Raw genomic sequence first — 20939 nt, 5'->3', positions numbered from 1 at the left:
AGCTCTTATTACCTTGCCAAAGAGAACAGAAAGTTGAAAAAGGAGAATGGAATAAAGAGGCAAAGTCTGGTATGGAAGCATGTGGCTGGCTCAGGCAATGAAGCTAAATTCCTGCAGCCAAATGAGAAGAAATCCACCTGTCTTTACCTGCTTCCTGTTGCTTCTAGTATATTTCTTTGTTAACATACTACTCCCTAAAATAATTTCAGAGCTTCTCAGTAGCTTCTGAATGAGCCTCCTCACTGCTTTGCCTCCTTATCCATAATATATCATGTTGCTCCATTATGGGATGAATCAGGCAAGAGTGCCAGATTTGATTTAAAAGCTTTTCTGCTTCTCCTCTTAAAATCTCTGGTTCTATAATAAATGTTAGTTTACATTTGCTCATAAAGATATTTTATGGAGGGGGTGCTTTGCAGTTATTTCATTATTCTTCCAACTGTAGAGAAGATAAACTTTGATGTCTTTGTTTGTTCTCACATAGTCCTATGTGTATATTTAAAGTTGTTTTTAAGCAAGGTAAATATACAGAGATACATTAATATATTGTAAAAAAAGAATTAGCATCAGAGATTGCCCTGGCATCTAGCTTGTGGTGGGGAATACAAAATCTGTTTGCTTTGGAATTAGGAAGACCAGGTATAGTGGCTCATGCCTGTGATCCTAGCACTTTGAAAGGCAAAGGTGGGAGGACTGCTTGAGTCCAGGAGTTTGAGACCAGCCTGGGCAACATAGCAAGACCCTGTCTCTAAAAAAATTAAAGAAAAAAAATTAGGCAGGCACGGTGGTTTGTACCTGTAATCCCAGCTACTCTGGAGCCTGAAAAGGGAGGATCACTTGACCATCCAGGAGGTAAAGGCTGCAGTTAGCTATGATTGTGCTACTGCACTCCAGCCTGGGTGACAGAGTGAGACCCTGTCTCCAAAAAAAAAAAAAAAAAAAAAAAAAAAAAAAAAAGAAATACAAGAACAAAAGAAAGAAAGAGAGAAAGAAAGAAAGAAAAAAGATTTAGGGTCCCCAGCTTGTTCCCACTCCTTTGCTGTCAGTTGGAAGTGTGCATAATCACCTTGAAAGCAATGTGTTCCTTGAACGTACCAGCTCTCCTGCTTTCTTGATTCCCTAATTTGCAACTCTTGCAGAGTTGACTCTATCTGCCATGGGTTCATTCAGCAAATATCTATTTTGAGCACCTACTATGTGCCAGCTAGTCTTCTATAGGTACCAAAATCAAAAGTAAAAAATGGCCACGGAGGAGTTGAGGTGAAGTTTTATACACACATAATTAAATCCCAAATCTGTTTTCTATTAATTAACCAAGTTCTTGACACATTGTTTGCATACTCTCCGTGCTTCTCTGAAAATGGGGAGTAGAAATAAAAGATAAGCGAGACATGAAGGAGCCTCCCACATACAGATAAACAATACATGGCCAGGGCCTTTGCCTTTATTTATTCTGGAATTTGTCTACAAGTACCAATGCTAGGCAGAAACAGGCTATCATCCAAGTGTCCCTCTAATACAGAACAAACATTCATTGAGTCCCTACTGGGGACCTCATATCATGCCAAATGCTGGAGATACAACTAGGATCAAGACATAGGCACTTCTTTTAACGTACTCCCATTAGCTTAGCTGCATGGGGGAAGGAGGAATAGGATACATACATGAACCAATACATGTGTGGTCAATAGAGTCTCAACCCTTTCTGCCCCTTCCATTTCTCTCTATCCTTACTCCTGGTGGAGGTGGAGTGTCTTTGGCATTATCATCCTTAAAAGTTATAATGTGAGAGGTGATCAATATTTCTACTACTTCTGATATAATTAATAATGTAACAAATAATAACTCTCATTTTTGAACATGTATATGCCAGGCATTGTTCTAAATGCTTTTTGTATATTACCTCATTTATACTTTGAACTATTCTATGAAATAGGTACTTTTATTCTTTTTTTTTTTACAGTTAAGGAACTTATGGCACAGAAATATTAAGTTAATTGCTCCATAATGCAAGAGAGTTTGTCTTATAAAATGTGAGGTTTGACCATTGCCAGCCTTGGACACCTGAAGCCAGAGGTCTTGCTGCCCTTAACCACAGAGAGCGAGGGGTTGGTTTGATGGAGCCAGGTACTGGGAGGTGGCAGAGGGGTAGATTCAAGAAGGCAAATCAAGGGAGAGGGGACTTAGGGTGCTCATCTAAAGTAGACACTCTGTGGCCTAAAAAAGAACCCCACGAGAAGAGTGGAGAAAAGTTTTGGCTTGGGTGTCAAGTATGTTTGAGCTTGGCTGGAACAAATAATTATTTTTCTGGTATGAATCACCTGGATATTGTGGTACATGAGTTCCATGTATTATTTAGTATCATAGGTTCAAAGCTAGAGCTTTTGGAAGACAGACATAAGAGGAAGTGGTCAGTTTTACCTGATACGGGGTTGGGATATAGAAAGGGCTTCTTGGTGGAGGATAAGCTGAATCTCGGAAGGTGAGGAGATACCACGCACAAAAGAGGGATGGAGAAGGGTATTCCTGTCAGAGCAGTCAGCATCTGCAATGGCATGTAAGTGGTAGGCAGTCTTCAGATGGATCACAGGAAGTCTGGCTTGGGTTGAGTTTACCCTGCTGGGATGACATGGCTGGAGGGGTTGGCATGAACTGTAAGTGACCTTATAAACCATATTGTACAGCAGGATATGGGAAGCTTTCAAGGACATTTTAGCAGAGGGGTAATCTGGTCAGTTTTGTTTTATCAAGCTCACTCTGGTATGATAGAGAGGATGGCTGGGAGAAAGATACATCATGCTTCTGCTTTGCTCCCATATCCACTCTCCATATGGAACTGCTAAGTGCATCTTAAAGTATTATCTCTTTATACTTTAATGTATAAAGTTAAAGTACATCTCTTTAAGCATGTCTTGAGTAGATCAAAGGAGAAGAAAGATATCTAACCCATGTTTTTGTGCCTTTGAACTTCTCAGAAAATGGCCAAGTGTGTATTGCTCCCAGAGCAGATGGAAGAGCACTTGGCAGTTTATATTCACATCTCTGAGAAATCCTAAAGATTGACTGGTTTACCAGTACTTCTGTTTTGTGTGCTGTAAAAGTCCATTGGTTAAATCAAGTCTCAATGCTGAGTATGAAGACAAAATGTGCTGATCTGTCTCATCACTTCATTATTAATAAATATCAATTTCATGTCTAATTATACACTGAAAGGATATTGTACTCTACACTGTGGAAGTTGTAAAAATTACTACTACTACTATTAACAATAATAATAATATGGTAGGAAACAAAATGTATTAAGCAATAACTTGGGTCAGGCATTTTTCTAAATGCTTTTCATGGATTGCCTAATTTAATTCTCACAAAAAAGGCTAAAAGGTAGATGCTCTTATTATTTTTATTATATTGATGAGAAAACATGTCTGAAGGGCAACAGTTTGAAATTACACAGCTAGTCACATACAGGTGTGGCTGGGATTTTACATTTGTCTGACACCAAAACCTGAGCTTTCAACTTGACACACAAAGAATTAGGATTCTAATTGAGGATATAAGCCAAGAAGATAGGGAAACAATAAAGATACCACAAGAAAGATGCAAAATAAGTATAAATGGCTTCAGAAAAGAAAGATGATCATGTTTAATTTGGGAAGATTAGGGAAACCTTTCCATGGGAAAGAGTACTATGTCTCAGGTTGAGTTTTGTTACAAGCAAAACCTGAGATGAAGGGTAAAGTATATGTAGTTTATTTGGTAGATGATCCTAGAATATTACAGCAGAAATGGAGATGTGAGAAGGGAAGGCAGGCAATTGTGAACATTTCTAGAACAACTTACTGCAGGGACACCTGAGGTTCAATCCCACTGGGGACTCTAGGAGGCAGTGTAGAACATATGCTTCAGAGTAATTCCACCCTAAAGGTAAGAAAGCTGTGCTATTTATTTTCCTGCACCAAATCTATAATTGAGTGAAGGCTTCCCTAACTTTCCAGCATTTCCAGCCAGTCCCAGCCCAGAGAGCAGCCTCGATGCAGGGAGTATCCAGTGCTTGCAGTAGGATGGGATTGGAATTTCTTGGAATGGTGATGGCTGAGGGGAAATGAACCAGGCACCAATAGCGTGAGTGATTATGTTTGAAATGTGGACACTCCTAGCTGAAAAGGAGGTGAGAGGTGTAATCTTTCTTTATTCTGGCCCAATTTTGTGCCCGGCTAAAAATCTAGGGTCCTGCTTCTAAGGAAGAAAGAAAGAATAGAAATAGAGAGACATCTCTCAGTCTCTGCCATGATGGTGTCCATGAAATGCTTCATGGGGGGATGTGATTTGCTTAGAAAGACTGGAGATGGTTTCCCTGAAGAAATGTTAACTGAGCTGAGCTCAGAAAGCTGAGACCAGCCAAAGGTCTCTTGCTCTCTCTCTCTCTCTCTCTCTCTCTCTCTCTCTCTCTCTCTCTCTCTCTGTGTGTGTGTGTGTGTGTGTGTGTTTATGGCAGGGAGGGATGATAGCAGCTGAGAGCTTGAGGCAGAGGAGAACATGGTGAATTAGAAGACCTGAAGGAAAAAAAGGGTGGCAGTAGTTAGGGGAAGAAGAGGTACAATGGAGACTTCAGAAGGTGGGACACCAAACAGGGCCAGGTTAATATGAACTAGCCTGTGAACCTGATGTTCTTAAATATTCCCCTCAATAAGGTATTATGTTGGCCTAATTAACAGTCAGTGCATCAGAAGATCCCTAAGGAATGACTGTAGTTATAGGGAATGTGAGGTTCTGTAGCCAGGTGAGATACCCAGATGCAGTCTCCCACTCAGTGCCCCTGAACTCATACCAAGTGAGTGGATGCCTACATTCCTTAAGGATGCATTTGGCTATAAATAAACTGTGGCTTAAATTAACTCAAATACAAAGAAAATGTATTTCCCATAAAGAGGTATGTGATCAAGCTCTGGCGATCAGGGATTTGGAGGTTTCTCTCCTGCCCACTTCACTCTTTCCTCTATCAACTTTTTATCTGCTTGGCTCTCCTCGTAGTCGCACGATGGCTGCCAGCAGCACGTGGGGCACGTGACTGCGTGGTTATAGTGGGAGGGAGATTATCCATTTCCCTCACTCTAGGATAAATATTTTTCCCTTCAGTCTTACTGAACTGACTCATACTGAGCTTACCCTGGAACCAATGATAATGACCAGGAGAATTTCTAGAGTAGATCGGCTCAAGCTTGATATCCAGTCACCATCAAGAAAGATCGGGGTACCACATCTGGCTTAGACTAATGAAGGACCACTTCTGGAGGTGAAGATGGAGTTAATTATGAGAACAGAATGAATACTTGAACAAAAATAATTGTTTTGGAAGGAAGGAGGGAAGAAAACATGATGCTGGGTTGACCACCAAAAATATTCACACTACTGTGAAATTCATCTGTTCTTCAAAATAGCCACAGAAAATATAGGACTGACAATTGATAAATCTCAATGCATAGCTTTCCTTGAAGACATTCATTTGTAGCAGCTAAGTAGCGCAGTTAAAAGTCTGGACTCTGGATCTGAACGCTTGGGTGCAAATCCAGGCACTACCATGTACCTGATGTACGATTTTAGACAATTAAATTCTTAGGTACTAGTTACTTATATACTCTACCACAGTGGGTTGTGCAGATGCTGAAATGAGATGATATTTCAGCTGGAACTGTCCTGGGCTTATATTAAGAACTCAATACATTTAAGCTAATATCATCACCTGTTTGCTTAGTACAAAATGCTTTTCTGACAGTTAAGCTAAAATGAAGCTAGAACTTGTGATAAGAAATTTCCAGCTTGAAGATATCTTTGGGAATTGGCAGAATCGATATGAATTTAAAATGATTCCTTCTAAATATCCAGTTTAGAAATCTAGGTTTTGAAAATGCAATGAAGGCAGTAAAAAGAACATTCTTGATATGAAAGCATAACCAGAAGATTAGAGTTTCCAAGGATAGACATTACTGAGCCCTTTCAAGGAACAGATGGACTTACATATGAATGAATGAAGTGATAGCCTAGGTATAATTAGTGGGAAGACACAATGACACTGTTATTAGACTGGGGATATGTAGAATTAAAGAAGGCTCCAGACAACTTTCTTTCATTGCCCAAAAATCATTAACGGAGGTTGGGGCTGGGAGAGCCAGGAGAACTAGCTTCCTAAGATGATTCCATTGCTTATGCCAAATCACAGCCAGCCATTCTGTAGTTTTGCAAATCTCCCTCCAGAGAGAAGAAGAAGATAATTTTCAAAGCAGCTAAGCCCACATAACCACTAAAATGGAAATGAAATTAATGGAATAGTTTTTATATTCCCTCTCACACTCATCTACAATAAATCATGCAAAGCCACAGCATTTCTGCATTTATCACACAAATAGTCCCTTTCCTCCTGATGGCCATGCTTCTGTCTTTAAATACAGAGAAATACATTCACTGCCTAGAGTCTGGGGAAAGCCTACATTTGCTCATAAACAGCTAGGAAAGAATAATGCTTGTGCAGTCCAACTGGCACTTGCCTATGGGACTGTTAGACTGTGGGAGGATGTTCAAACAAGAGAAGTGCAGAAAAAGACCCAGCCTTCCTTAGAGCTTGGGGCCCGTCCAGCAATTGAAAATGTACTGTTCCACTGTCAACTTTTTGAGAGAAGCTACATCGCAAAGCCATCCCTCTTTTCATCTTTTCCTGCCTAACTTACATTGAAAACTGAAAGGATCAGACCACTCAGGGGCTCTTGAAAAAAAGTACATTAGTCCAGAAGGAAACAAATGGAAAAGCTCTCCAAGAACAGTAAATATTCTTTGTACTGATGTACTACTTTCATCTGCAATTTAAAAGGGCTTTGTGTTTAAGAAAATGTCACTGTCATTCCCTACCAGAGGGCCAAGGTAAACCCAGACACACAGGATGAAAGGACTCTCACTTGTCCTTCTTGGTCTTTAGAGTTTAAACTGCTCCTAGGTTGAAACTAAGCAAAGAAAAAGAATATTGGATTGTAAATCAAGAATGAAATTATTTGAAAATGGTGGATATTTCTCCAACTCAGGTGCATATGTTCCCTGGGGGGTCTGGCCTGGTGTGCCTGGTGATATGTGAAATCTCAGGATAAATAAAATCTGTTTCAGGGGAATATCTGTTCCACCCAAAGGTTAGCATGTCAAGTAGAAATGCATTTGGCTGCAAGTAACAAAAACAATGGTTTAAACAAATAGTGGCTTAATTTGACCACATGATATCTCCAGAATTAGGTAATTGGTGCTTTTAGGGACCTAGATTCCATCTTTTCATTCTCAGCAGCCAACCTTTAACATCCTTAGCATATCCGCTTTTGCCCTATTTTTTGTCCTTTTATTCTATGACTTTTATACTTTCAGGGCCCAAATCTGTGTACAAAGTGGAAAGAAGAGAACAGGTTTTTGAATAGGGCTTGCTGTCTCCATCCCCTTTTTAAGGAAAGCAAAACTTTCCAGAATACTCTCCATAAAAATTCCATTTCACTTTCAGTTTCCAGAATTACATCATATTTCATTCTTAGTTGTAGGTGCCATTACACATCAGAAGTCAGACTTTTCAAAAAAAAAAAAAAAAAAAAAGAAAGAAATCAAAATTGCCTCAATGGGCTTAGGACACTGATGACCCTGTATTTGGGGCTCATATCACATTGTCATCTTTAACAAAATTAGGGTTCTTTCAACAAGAATAAAACGTCTATTTGCTACTCAATTAATGGGGTTAGCACCAGTGAATAACTGGGAATATTTTTAAAGCACTACAACACGGTAGTATACATAGTATGTCAAAATGCAAACTTTGCATTACATTTTACAACAATATTTGAAACAGCTGCATGCTTTCAACATGCCACTGCAAACCCATGTTTGTGATAACTGGATCTCCCTCAGCCCTTGCCCTTGTCTGACCCACTTCCCGCCCAGTAACATGGTAATCTTTGAAAGGCACCCTCTGAATATGTTGCTCCCTTGCTTAAAATCCTTCAATACCATTCCAGCAGGGCAGGAATAAAGTCTAAAGTTTTCTGGTTACTTTCAAAATCCCTCAGAGTTTAGCATCAGACTTCTCTCCAGCTACATTTCTTACCATTCCTCCTCCTCACTTTTGAAGCTCCGATTGCTCAATTTTTCAACAGCACCAAGCTCTCTTGCCATTGAATCTGGTGCATGCTGCACCCTCTGTCTGCATCACTCTGCTCCAACTTCCTGAAATTCGTTTTCCCTGGCTAACTCCCTGCCATCTTTCCAGCTGTTACTTCCTCTGGGAAGCCTTCTCTGATTCCCCCCAATAACATTTGATGCTCCTACCTTATGCTCTTCAATACCCTCTCATTGCGTTTGGAGTTCTTTCTCAATATTGCTGTACATTCCTCAGAATATGGAACTTTTCCATCTTCTCCATCTTGTTCACTATTTTTTCCTCCACACCTAGCATATTGCCTGGTACTCACTAGGTGTTCCATAAATATCTTGATTTTTAGTTTATTTCTAGTTGCTTGAAGTTTGTTGAAATAATCCCAACTTACTTACTTGCAGCACACTAACTATACAGGGGAAGCTCTATTGTTTCTGGAAGAGTTTGAATAAACAGATAAACTAGAAATGAAGAAAGGAATATAGGGTATCAGAAGTGGAGAGAAATTTGGCCAGTGGTCAAATGAGGCAGAGATGTCCCCATCATTAGAAGATTTACTGGAGGATAACCATTTTATCCCAGTCACGCCTATAAAAACTGCCTTTCTTTTTTATAAGCAAGGCTTTTATTTTGCTTGTGACTTGTTTTGCAAAGAGCTCTGTCCTCTCATATTTAAGGATTTGTTGTTGTTTTGTTGTGTTTTCCTCCAGGTTTACAAGTGAGCGTGTGAGGCTTAGAATACTCATTTTTGTGGTGTTTCTTCTCTAAATTCTCCGATCTTTTTTTTTTTTTTTTTTGTGAGCCTTGTTAGCATCTCTCTCAGGCAGGCTAGAACCATGTAGAAGGAATGGTGGCACCTGAGAGTTCCCAGGTACTATGCTTGTTATTGATACTTCCAGATTCATGGTTCATGTTTCAGAAGGAGGACAGGCAGAGAAAGGATCATCTGAGCTCTCTGATCCAGCCATATCTAAACCCAGAAGCTCCTCTGGACTTCCCAGGTTTATAAGTCAGCAAATGTCCTTTCTGCTATAGCTCTTTTAAATTGAGATTTTGTCATTTACAAATAAATAGTGAATACAGGATTTGAAATGAGAAACGTAATAGTTGATTGACTTGATGTCTCAAGTCAACCCCTGTGGCTCATGGTAGGAAAAGTTATTCCTTCCCAAACCACTGAAGACTCAATTATCAGAAAACGGAGAATTTCAGGAGACAAAAGCAAATAAAACAAAGGTGTCTATTTTGTCCATGTGACATTGATACCAAAGCAGGGAAGGGAAGTGCTGGGAAGGGAAGGGCGTGATCCCTGGCGAGGGCTCCACACCCTGCCTGTGCCCACAGACCCAGGTGATGATGGGCACTCCTGCCTTCATGCCCAAATGTTGCATTTCCCAAGACTACCCTGGCCTGCCATGCCCCCATCCTGAGCCTATTGTGCCTATAAAAACTCCGAGTCCCTAGCAGGCAGACCCAGAAGTCGCTGGACGTCGAGAGGAACACATCGGTGGAAGAAGACACAAGTGGCTGAATATTGAGAGGACGTCAAGGGGAACGCGCTGGCAGAAGAGCACAGGACAGAAGACGGCATGCCAGCAGGCCATCGACTGGCAGAACGATGTGGACTTTGGCCGGGGCAGTCAGAGGAGAGCCTGGGCCACTGAGTGGTCTGACTCCAGGGGAAAACCACCTTCCCACTCCATTTCCCTTCTGGCTCCCACATCTGTTGAGAGCTACTTACAGTCAATAAAACCTTGCACTCATTCTCCAAGCCCACGTGTGATCCGATTCTTCTGGTACACCAAGGCAGGAAACCCCGGGATACAGACAGCCCTCTGTCCTTGCGATAAGGCAGAAGGTCTAATTGAGCTGACTAGCGCAATCTGCCTACGGAAGGGTAAACTGAAAGAGTACCCTGTAACACAGCCCACTGGGGCTTCAGCTGTAAACATTCATCCCTAGTCATCGCCGTGGGGTTGGAGCCCCACAACCTTCCTGTCTGAATGCTTCCCTAGAGGTTTGAGCAGTGGGGCATGTAAGAAGCGAGCCACTTCCCGTCGCGTTGCCCTGACAGGGGGACAAGGGAACCTTTCCCATTTCAACATGTCTCTTCGTCACCGCAGCTTCAGCTAAATTCATAAAATTGCCTTTATTTCTGAGACCTGGAACTTTCTTTGGGACAGTGGAAGTGGACAACTTCCTGAAAATTAATTTTCCAAATGTTCGTTTCCTAAGGCTAGTTCACTGATAGCCAATTTGTCAAAAGCCAACTGTAAGCTTTAATTTAAACTCAAAAGTAAATAAAATAAATCAGAATTACCCAAAATATAACATAAAATAAATCAAGATTAAAGAAAAATGTCCATATTAATACTGAGAATTTAGTGCCAAGCAATAAAATGTATATTTTTCTGAATATTATATTTGATACCCAAAGATGAACATTTCTGTTAAGATGGTTAAGTCTTTTTAAATTTTTACAACATTACAATGAGGAAATTTGGTATATTTGGCCAATTGATCATTCAGTGACTAAGCTTCTTCCCTTGGGCAAGACCTAGAGTAGGTGACTGGAACCACTGATGTTCTTCACAGGCTTATTTGAAACACTTGAATTTATACCAATAAGCAGATTTGTTTTGTCGATAGGGCAAGAGGTCCAATGCAAGTGGAAAAAAAAAGTGCAAAAGAGGACACCTCCCATAGGGAAAGGTATGTACAGGCCACAGACTTTCAACACTGCCTTCCCTTCACCCCACTTGCCAAGTCTCTGATCTGATATTAAGCTGCCACATTTTTGAGATAATTTCCATCTTTTATAAACACTCTGTTGTGGTTAAAGGGTCTGTTTTCCAAGACTGACTCAGTCTTTTACTGACAGTGAATTCGTGTAAGACAGAAGAAGCTGTTATGCTGTAGTAGGGAATCCCTCCCAAGTCCTAGCATCTTAATGCAACCATGTTTTGTTTCTTGCTCATGTTCCATGCCCGATGTAATTGTCATCACTGACAGATCCTATAGGAGCTATATTAACATACAGCTATACTACCTGAACTCCTAGCTTCTTTGGACAGCTCAGCAGAGGAAGAGGGGGCACAGAAAATCAAACAAAGGCTCTTAAATACTTCCACTTGAAAGCGATAGTTCTCGTCCACTCACATTCCACTGGCCGAAGCACATCATGAGGCTACACTCCACTTCAAGTGGGCAGGGGATTGTAGTCCTCTTTGTCCCTGATTAGAAGAGAAATGAATGCTGGCAAACATTAGTATTACCAAACACAGAAAATTAATTGTTCTGTGTTTCTGTTAACTCATCTGTAAAATGAGGATGATAATATCCATGTCATAGAGCTATTTATGAAATGGAAAATGAACTAATAAATATACAAAGCCTAGCATTATACTTGGTAGACACAAAACAATAAAATTCACTATGATTATTATTATTAGCATTAATATTTATCTTCAGGATAGACTATTACATTGAGTAGCATCACTCTAGATCTTTTAAAAAAGTATTTCATATATAAGATCAGATTAATTTTCTTTGGAATAAGTTGCATAATCACTAAATTTGTTTCTTCTTTTCTGTAAATGACATCATCACCTACCCATTTACTCAAGCTAGAAATTTTGGCATTATCCTTGATGCCCCTCTTTCCTTACCTCCCTAATTCAATCAATTCACTAGGTCCTGTGAATTTTCACCCCACTGTTCTCACCTATTCCACACTACCATCATTGTTATGTACTAAATTTTCTTGTTCCTTCTTCCCAGTCCAAATTTCTATGTTGAAGCCCTAACTTCCAATCTGACAGGGAGAGATGGGGTTTTTTCAGGGGGAAATGGGACCTTTGGGAGATAATTAGATTTATCTGAGGTCACAAGGGTGGAGTCACCATGATTGGATTAACGTCCTAATAAACAGAAAAAGATATACCACAGCTCTCCATCCTCTATGTGAGGACACAGCAAGAAGGTGGCCGAATGCAAGTCAGGAAGGGAACCCTCACCAGAACCTGACCAGCCTGGCACCCTTGGGCTTCCAGCCTCCAGAACTCTGAGAAATAAATGTCTGCTTTTAAAGACATCCATTCTATAGTGTTTTGTTATGGCAGGCCAACCTGATTAAAGACAATCGTCTTTTCCACAGACTACAGCAACTCCCAACTGGTTACCCCAGTATCCATTCTGCTCTTCTCTAACTTTTATTCACATAGGAGCCACAGTGATTTTTTTTTTTTTAGCTTAGAGATGATTAAGCTTCTCTCTGGATGATATCCTTTAATGGTTTCTCATTTTATTTTTTACCAAGGCCTACAAAGCTCTCTATGCATATGAGCAACCATTCTGCATAAAACGACATTCTAGTTCCCCAGGGATGAGGGAGTCATCCATGTGAGACTCCCTACCTTGAATTTCTACAACTACTTTTATTATTTCTTAAAGAGAAGATGGGTTGGTGGACAGGTAGAAGAGGAAAGAGAAGGCTTAGGGAATCCCATCAAATATTTCCTGCTCCTTTTTATCTCCTGAGTACCTTCCTGATGAAGAAGTGGTTCAAACAGTCTCTAGTTAGGTGTTTGAATCTGAAAGAAGAAATGACAACGTCTTTCATTTTGTGCTTCAATTTCAGTTCATTGTTAGTGGCTTCTCAAAGGATTAACGTAAGAAGGTTAAATGGGGCTCAGTGTGAAAAAGCATTGAAATTATTTAGTAATGTCTGCCTCTGGTGAGAAAGTAGTGAAGAGTGACTGGTTTTGTCACCGTCATCTCAGCCCTCCAAACTGGATGATAGCCTTTCTCTAACATCCGAGGAATCATCTTCCTTTGAAGAGCTTTCTCTCAAGAACCATTAGAAATACTAGTGATCACTTACTTTCTGAGAGTGTCAGAAGGTTTAAATGCTGGTAAAGCTTAAAGAAAGTGCATCATAATGCTAGACAGATGTGACATTCATTCCTTGTCTTGTAATTTGCTTTCACTGCTGGAAATTTTTATTTCTCTCTTATGTGGAACAAGAGTAACAACAATATTCTGGTTCAAACAGAACCTTTTTACTCAAAGGTCTTATGGTGTGATGGGTAAAAACTTGGGAAATGCCTGCGGGAAATTAGCAGCACAACTTGCTTCCTCGCTTTCAGCCTATTAAAAATTTCCTGAAACTTATAAATGGAAAGATGTTTTGTTCCCAAGGGTCTGCTTGTATGTTGCTTCAGTTTTTAGAAATAATTCAAGAAAGTAAGCACAGGACCTGGGAAGTCTGCAGAAAAGTTTCAACTAAGATGAAAAACTCAGTTAACTTTATTATTTTGTTTCCTTACAAAGCCCATGGATCATACCACATTGTTCTTTCTGCAAAACAGTTGAGAATTACCAGTAATTGGGACTGTTTACATTCAATGCCATCATGACAGAAGCAGCTTTATTATATTGCAGAGGAATGATTTATACATGATGGGGATTAAAGATTGCATTGCAGCAGGTAAGCCTCTTGTCTGATATGTCATTTCACTGATTACAAAGGAATGCAAATTATATAAACAGAAATAATGTTTTTCTCTTATGCTAATTTTAGCCTAGCCCACCTGTGCATTTTCAATTAACTGGAGAAACGTGAATAATATTAGGTTTGCTAAGGTAGATTTCTGCATTGTCAGCCCACCCTATCTGATAGTAAATGCAGTTATATCTTTTTTAAACTCCATTTTTAACCTTTTTTTAATTCCTGAAAAGATAAAATTCAAGCAAATTACTTATATGAGCTATGAGATTTAGGAGACATGGCATGATTTGGGTAAGGTAAAAGGCTTATCTTTCTTGACAAATTGTACAAATTAGAGCAATATTCTTGGCTATTTGACTGTCGTGATACTGTCATTTCCTAGGCTTGTGCTTGTTTGCGACAGATCCTTAATACCTAATATTGTTAATTGCAAAACATATCAATACTCTCCTTTGCTTCTATCACAGGCCAAGGCAAGAGGCAATAAAGATTAATAATTTTAGATTTCCACTGTAGCAAGAACGGGAAAAAAGTGTCATCTGAAATGCCAACTTCAAGCAATTGCAGTGATTTCCTGGAACCCTACGTGACAAGTCCAGATTCAGTGGGAAAGATAAATCATGCTGCTATAAAGACACATGCACACGTATGTTTATTGCGGCATTATTCACAATAGGAAAGACTTGGAACCAACCCAAATGTCCAACAATGATAGACTGGATTAAGAAAATGTGGCACATATACACCATGGAATACTATGCAGCCATAAAAAATGATGAGTTCATATCCTTTGTAGGGACATGGATGAAATTGGAAACCATCATTCTCAGTAAACTATCGCAAGAACAAAAAACCAAACACCGCATATTCTCACTCATAGGTGGGAATTGAACAATGAGATCACATGGACACAGGAAGGGGAATACCATACTCTGGGGACTGTGGTGGGGAGGGGGGAGGGGGGAGGGATAGCATTGGGAGATATACCTAATGCTAGATGACGAGTTAGTGGGTGCAGCGCACCAGCATGGCACATGTATACATATGTAACTAACCTGCACAATGTGCACATGTACCCTAAAACTTAAAGTATAGTAAAAAAAAAAAAAAAAAAAAAAAAAAAGACTGTGAGGATCCGTTAGCAGTGTTTACGATGGGCAAGTCTTGTGATGGGGTTACCCTCCTTGCATTAGAATTTGCAGTCTTCTATTAGGCCATTAGTCTTTGAGAGCAAAAACTGTATGTATCTCATTTTTGTAGCCCAAGTGCCAGGCACACAGTAGCTGCTCCAAAAGCAAAGGACATCGAGTCTGAATCAAGCTGCTTGGGTTTAATGGCTGTCTTTGTCGCTTACTAGCTGAGTGAACTCGTCATGTTTATAACTTAATTGTGGTTCAGTTTCCTTCTCTACAGAAAAGGCATGAGTTCCTCATTCATAGAGTTATAATAAGGGTTAATTAAAGTCATGCATATCCAAAGCTTAGCATAGTACCTGGGACATAGTAAATACTTGAGGAATGCAGGTATAAATTAACATAGGAGTGAATAACATTGCAAGGAAACAGAGAAAAGGATCCTAAACAGTCCTGCTGGTATATTCATTTATGATTCAAAAATCCTCAATTGTTAAAATTTGGGTCAGAACCTTATTATTCCAGGTTGTTGGTAAATGTGAGGACTCTTCTGGGTTTGGAAGTAGAACAATAAATTGAGAGGCCAAAGAAGCTGCAAATAAAAATTGGCTTCTCTGGGAAAATGATTTTCACATTTATACCTACCTGCCTTTTGTCCTCCCATGCATTTCTCCAGATGTGATGCCAATGTGATACAATCGTTGTTTATTCCTTCTCTGACAATAGCAAGGTAGAGTGAGCCTTCCAGTGAGGGCTTAAAATATAGCTCCAGAGACATTCACCACTACTTCCTGCCTCCATGGTTACACATTCCCTTTCACAAATAAAACATGGCCTCATGCTTCATGCTGAGCTTGCATTTTACATACATCATTTAGATCTTCTCTGCAAACCTATGAAGTGGGCATGGTAATCTTCCTTTACAAATAGAGAAACTGAGGCCTAAGATGGGGAGCAATTTCCCTTTAAAAAACTTTTATTGTCAAGGTCCAAATGGCTGATGATTCATGCCATAGACATTCCAAACCAGCTGGTAGGCAGAGCTCTTGGCATTCCAAATGGAAACGTGGAACAGACACAGATCACCTGGCCACACAGACCTCAGCTCTAAAGACAGATGACTACTTACCTGTTAAAGTTCCCTGTGCACTATTTTTTAAAATCTAGAGATAGATAATAGGTTAAGTTACATTTTAAATTAGCCCCTGAACATTTGAGAACAGTATCATTTTTAGAATCTTAATTCTGAGATTCACTGTTGGGCTTAAGTCACTGCTTCTGTGATGGTTAGTTTTGGGTGTGAACTTGACTGTATTAAGGGATACTTATCTGGGAAAGCATTATTTACTCTCCATGCTTCAGTAGATACTGAGCCCTTCCCTTTTCTGCTGAAAGGGAAATCCAGGTGGCTTGGCGTTTGATTAGAATAATTGGGCTGCCCCAGGTGTGTCCGTGAGGGTGCTTCTGAGGGAAACTGGGACTAAATGAAGAAGATCCGCCCTCCATATGGGCAGGCACTATTCCAATTGGCTGGGGGCCCCAGATAGAACAAAAAGGCAGATAAAGGGCAGTCTCCCTGGAGAAGAGACCTGCCTGTAGACAGACATCAGAACTCCAGGTTCTCCAGCCTTTGGGCTCCAGGACTCACACCAATGCGCCACCGGGCTCTCTGACCTTTAGCTTTGGACTGAGAATTACACCATAGAATGCCCTGGTTCTGAGGCCTTCAAACTCAGACTGAGCCACGCTACAGGCTTTCCGGATTGTCCAGCATACAGAAGGTCTGTTGTGGGATTTCTCAGCCTCCATGAGTAAGTAAGAAAATTGCCTCTAATAAATCCTTTTTCATATGTCTCTCTAGACATCTGTAGGTTCTGTCTCTGGGGAGAACCCTAACTAAAACCCATTCTTGAAGGTAACATGCATAAGAATTGCCTGGGGCAGGGGGATGGAGTCTTGCTAACATGCACATTGATTCAGAAGAGGTAGGGCCTAGGATTTTCTGTAGTTCTGAAACACTTCCAGGTGATGTTGATGCTGATGGACAAGGAGCACACTATCAGTTTTCAGTCAGGCTTCCACAAAGTGCTTTCTGCAGGTGTCTTGCATCAGAATATGCAAACATGAAGAGAGTCTGCTTTAGTTGGTTAGTGGGTCTCAGGTGGGTCTGGAGAGACCAGGGGAAGCTGCCTGTTTAAAATGCATTCAGGTGATTCAGCTACATATTAACAAAGCATCGTGACATTAATGAAAGTGTTTTCCAAACTTGCTCCATCATTAGAACCACCTGCTAGTTAAAAGGCACTGATTTCCCAGGCTTTCCCCCTTACAGACTCAGTTTTAAAGATCTGGCTTATCTCATTTTGATCTATGCAATTCCTGATAATAGCTTAGTGAGGTTATGGAACTTGTCCAAAATCAAAAGTAGTGAATAGTAGTCTCAGGTATATGTGTAGACTAATGGAGAAGTGTCAGAGGAGAAGAAATAGTAAATGAGACACAAACAGGGAATTAGAGACTTCATCGAGAGACATTTGCATGAGTGGACCTAGAGTACTCAGTGCCACTGGGCTAGCTTTGGAAGACCAGCTCACCCAGCAGAGTTGGGCAGTGGCTCCTCCACAGTGTGCCTGGGCTTCAGGAAGGCAAGAAGCAGGACTTGTGTTCAGACTGGTGCAGGCTACGCTTGAGACAAGACAGCCACATGGACTCATAACTGCATGGAGAACTTCAGTGAAGGAACTTCTAGTCTCTACCATACTGGTAACACCTGCCTTGTTTTTTTTTTTTTTTTTTTTTGGTAAAAATAACCTGCACAAACATAATGGGAAATCATGTTCTAAAAATATAACTTTCCTAGTAATCCTCTACCCTTCCGTATCAACTTAAGTCAAGTATAATCCTTTTTGTCCCCCAGTTTTTACACACACAAATTTTCTAATGTTGGCAAGACTGTTATTTCAGAGAGGGGTGAGGCTTATTAAAGGTATCTTAAGGGTCTAAACTAGTAGCGATATATAGAAGTTAGTGGAGGACAGATTTCTGTGGACAGAGTAAGGGAGAATGGTTTAAAGTACTCGCATAATAATTAGACCAGAGAGAGCAAAAATATTTTATCTTTTGTTGCTAGCCCCAATCTATTATTGAGCATCTCGGGAACTGTGTAGGGAAGGATTCTAAGCTGATACCTAATCAGTGTTTATAAAAGATCTTGGTAGCCAAGTCTTTTGTGTATTATATCTAGTAAGAATTGTTTCACAGTTGTTTTCTAATTGTACTCTGGGTGAATATGCGCTAGAGTCTGGGTGAATGTGTATCACTATGCCTGGGGACTTGGTGAGGAGGAACCAGAAATTCCTCCTTTGTTATTAATATTCTTAATAAAACTTGATTTTCATGGTTTGGGCCTGGCTCTGTTGAAATGATGGTTATGGAGTTTAAGAACTAGAGCAGAACAAACACAATCCTACCATAGGCGCCCTTCCAGAGGGAAAAGGGATGAATGAGGTCATGCTTCTTGGCTGGTATTAATCACCCATTCTCTGTAGAACTCAAGGTGTTGCTCCTCCAAAACCAAATAACATTAGAGTCTCCACCTGTCATCTGAAACCACAGCACTCAGCAGAATGCCCAGCCTGTCAGCTAATATTCATGACCCGCATTCAGTGCCTGCTGACTCTTCCAGTTCATCCTGCCCGCTCACCCCTAACCTCCACAGACCCACCTGGTTATGGTCATCCCGCTTCAGTTGTCTACTTAACTCACCCCCAAAAATGATTTGAATCTTCATACCAATCAAATCTCCTAATTCCTCTGTCCCTTCCTTCTCTCCTGCCTTTGACCCCATCCGTCAGATTCTGGGACTCAATTATCTTCCCATGGTTTCGGTCTCCTTTCTTACCCCTGCAAAATTTAGATTTTACATCAATTTTAAAATAGGAGAGAAAATAATTTTTAAAATGAAGTAAATGGCCACTACTCATTACCTACTTGTTCTAGACTTTCCCATATAAGGATAGTTCTAGACGCTTTCTTACAGATTTTGAATTTAATTATACTGAGATTCAAGAATACAATTTATATTTTGATTATTTGTTAAAACTCGTTATAGTAGTTAATCTTAGTAAATGTTTTATTGGTGGGCTTCAGATTAGTATGAATTAATTAATAGTTACACAAAATTTGCATAATGCAAATAAGTTATTTATCTTTAATTCTTTTTGTCAGCTTTATCTCTCAATTACTGAGAGCTACGTGAAAGCCTAAGGGTATGTTGGTAAATTGTCGATTTCTTCTTAATTATAATCAAGTTTGGAATTAATGTATCATCTTGCTAACTGAAACTGTGATTATGTGATCTTCCTTGTCCCTATTATTTTTTACCTAAATGCTATTTTGGCTGATATAAATACAAACTCCCCAATTGTTTTTTTAGCTAGTTTTTAGTATATGCTTTCCATCTTTTTCCTATCAGCCTTTTGATTTTCCTAAGTTTTAGCGTGTTCCTTCGTGGCATAAAGCAGAATTTAAATCTATCTGCCTTTCAAATGACAACATAGTTGATCAATCTTAGTTGTGATTACTGTTGTTTTAAACTTTATTTCTATTGTCTCATTTAATGTTTTTGCTTTTTGTATTAGTTTTTAGAAGCTTTTCTGACTCCTTCCTTGCTTCATCTTTTATTTTTGAAAATTCCATTTCTTTCTCTACTATTTTGAAAATTACATAATCCATTTTTAGTCTCAATCTTGACATTTCCCTATGTATTCTTAATTTTTTTGAAGCCTGAAGTCAATCAAAACTTGACTGTCCTCCTGAGCAATATTGAAACCTTAGAATGTTTAAATTCTGAATGTCTAAATTCCTTCAATTACATATTTTAGAAGATTGTTTAAAGAAGATTTGTTGTGCTGAACTCTATTTTTGTTTATCTGGTAATATCACTTGGCCTTAAGAGATTTTTGCCAGAGACATTTCTATTCTAATTGACAGCTATTTTCACCTTGGGGCATATTATTTGAACATTTTATTTGTTATTGTTGTGGGCCTTTTTCCTTAGTTCGGCTAGAGATGAGGGTCCTTATCACACAGCCATGAAAAATTAGGCTTGCAGACAACTTGAAGGGTAAGGCAGGCTTTTATTGGGTTGAAAAGGAAGAAAAGGGGAAACGGACTCTCAGCAGAGTGAAAGCCCTGCTAGTACTAGTACATGCTTCACTCCTTGAAGATTGAATCCCAAGTTCCACCCAGGAAGAGGAGGGGTCAGGCTCCTTCCTGTTGCAAAGGGCCAGAATTTCTGTGGCTCAGTGCGTATTCCTCCAAGTGTGCAGGCCGGCTGGAGTTTCTCTGGGGATCCCCTTCCCACCTGGCTGTCTCATTATTATGAACGTTTTCTGATTTCCATTGTTACTTTAAAGAAATCTTCTAATTATTACTCCTTTCATAAATGAATTTTTTTAGCTGCTTTTAAGATCATTTTCTTTAGTGTTCTATAGTTTCACTACACATTTCTAGCTATTGATTTGTGATTTACTTTCTCAGAACTCCTTGTGCTTCCAGGATTGGAAATTTCATGTTGTTGTTTTTTTTTCTTAGCCATTATTTTGGTGAATGATCCGTGTGCAGTTGAAATAAAGTATGCAGTCTGACATGTGTTGTAATGTTCTATACATGTCAGCTAGATCAAGTTGTTTGGTAATGCTGTCCAAGTATTCAATGATTACTAAGGTTTCTATTTTTTCTCTCAATTTTTGAGAGGAGTATTAATCTCCAACTATAATTGTAGATAGATCTATTTTTCCTCTTAGTTTTGTCAGTTTTTTGAAATTGTTAGGTGCATATACACTAAAGACTTTTATGTCCTTTTTATAAACTGACCCTTTATATCATAATTAAATACTTTTTATCTGCAAATTATTGTAACCCAAAGTCTAACAGGTCTATGTCTTATATAAATCAATGTTCTCATTATTAGTGTTTACATGCTATTTTTTTTTATCCATTTACTTTTAACCTAATTGTGTTATATTTAAAGTACATTTCTTTCCAACAGGATGTAGTTGAGAGTTGATCTTGCTTGGGACAACCTATCTGTCATTTGAAATTGATCCAAAAGGTGTAACCAGTT

The 20939-nt window shown here is 39.5% G+C and overlaps 1 long non-coding RNA gene across 3 annotated transcripts in view; it reads left to right on the top strand.

Moving 5' to 3' along the window:
• The window catches only part of LOC112439296 (uncharacterized), a 549643-nt gene extending 531431 nt beyond the window's left edge, over nucleotides 1-18212 (top strand). For all 3 annotated transcript variants that reach the window (XR_010111391.1, XR_004670438.3, XR_010111390.1), the window contains 2 exons: nucleotides 13502-13658; nucleotides 14147-18212. This is a non-coding gene — a long non-coding RNA (uncharacterized LOC112439296). The remainder of the gene's footprint in view (nucleotides 1-13501; nucleotides 13659-14146) is intronic.
• Nucleotides 18213-20939: the final 2727 nt, after the last annotated feature.

Source organism: Pan paniscus, chromosome 2, assembly GCF_029289425.2.
Source record: "Pan paniscus chromosome 2, NHGRI_mPanPan1-v2.0_pri, whole genome shotgun sequence".
In the NCBI taxonomy this organism is placed as follows: Eukaryota; Metazoa; Chordata; class Mammalia; order Primates; family Hominidae; genus Pan; species Pan paniscus.
The sequence above is the reverse complement of the archived record's forward strand: the minus strand, read 5'-3'. Positions and strand labels throughout refer to the sequence as shown.